Source organism: Heterodontus francisci, chromosome 42 (assembly GCF_036365525.1).
Source record: "Heterodontus francisci isolate sHetFra1 chromosome 42, sHetFra1.hap1, whole genome shotgun sequence".
NCBI lineage: Eukaryota > Metazoa > Chordata > Chondrichthyes > Heterodontiformes > Heterodontidae > Heterodontus > Heterodontus francisci.
Genome location: NC_090412.1, coordinates 10,882,666 through 10,883,761, shown reverse-complemented (window position 1 = coordinate 10,883,761; position 1,096 = coordinate 10,882,666). Strand labels below are relative to the sequence as shown.

General features: G+C 50.0%; 1 non-coding gene across 1 annotated transcript; it reads left to right on the top strand.

The window, feature by feature from the left end:
* Positions 1 to 399: 399 nt before the first annotated feature.
* On the top strand, positions 400 to 559 carry LOC137355528 (U1 spliceosomal RNA). The gene has a single exon (XR_010970938.1). It is a non-coding gene; the product is annotated as a U1 spliceosomal RNA (small nuclear RNA).
* Positions 560 to 1,096: the final 537 nt, after the last annotated feature.

The window sequence follows — 1,096 nt, the reverse complement described above, 5'->3', positions numbered from 1 at the left end:
TCCAATTCTTTATATTCCATCCTTGAAAGAAGCCTTGCCTTTGTTGGGTTAGGTTTTTAAGTTATAAATATCTGTGGATTTGCTTCTTCCAATTAAGGGCATCTGCCTCAAATTGTTTAAGGTGAACTGACACAGATCATTCGAACATGGTGGTTCAACCTTTGAGAATCAACCCAGCTCAGACAAACAGCACTTTTTTTTATTCATTCATGGGATGTGGGCATCGATGGCTCGGCCAGCATTTGTTACCCAGCCCTAATTGCCCTTGAGAAGGTGGTGGTGAGCTGCCTTCTTGAACCGCTGCAGTCCATGTGGGGTAGGTACACCCACAGTGTTGTTAGGATGGGAGATCCAGGATTTTGACCCAGCAACAGTGAAGAAACGGCGATATAGTTCCAAGTACTTACCTGGCAGGGGAGAGACCATGATCAAGAAGGTGGTTCTCCCAGGACGAGGCTAGCCCATTGCACTTCGGGTGTGCTGACGCCTGCGATGTCCCCAAATGCGGGATACTCGACTGCAAAATTTGTGGTAGTGGGGGACTGCATTCGCGCTCTTGGGCGGCGCAGTGGTTAGCACCGCAGCCTCGCAGCTCCAGGGACCCAGGTTCGATTCCGGGTACTTCCTGTGTGGAGTTTGCAAGTTCTCCCTGTGTCTGCGTGGGTTTTCTCCGGGTGCTCCGGTTTCCTCCCACAAGCCAAAAGACTTGCAGGTTGATAGGTAAATTGGCCATTATAAATTGTCACAAGAAAACGAACATCATGGGGCAGGATGTCAGAAATGCTCCATCCATCAATATTGACGACCACGCTCTGGAAGTGGTTCAAGAGTTCACCTACCTAGGCTCAACTATCACCAGTAACCTGTCTCTAGATGCAGAAATCAACAAGCGCATGGGTAAGGCGTCCACTGCTATGTCCAGACTGGCCAAGAGAGTGTGGGAAAATGGCGCACTGACACGGAACACAAAAGTCCGAGTGTATCAGGCCTGTGTCCTCAGTACCTTGCTCTACGGCAGCGAGGCCTGGACAACGTATGCCAGCCAAGAGCGACGTCTCAATTCATTCCATCTTCGCTGCCTTCGGAGAATACTTGG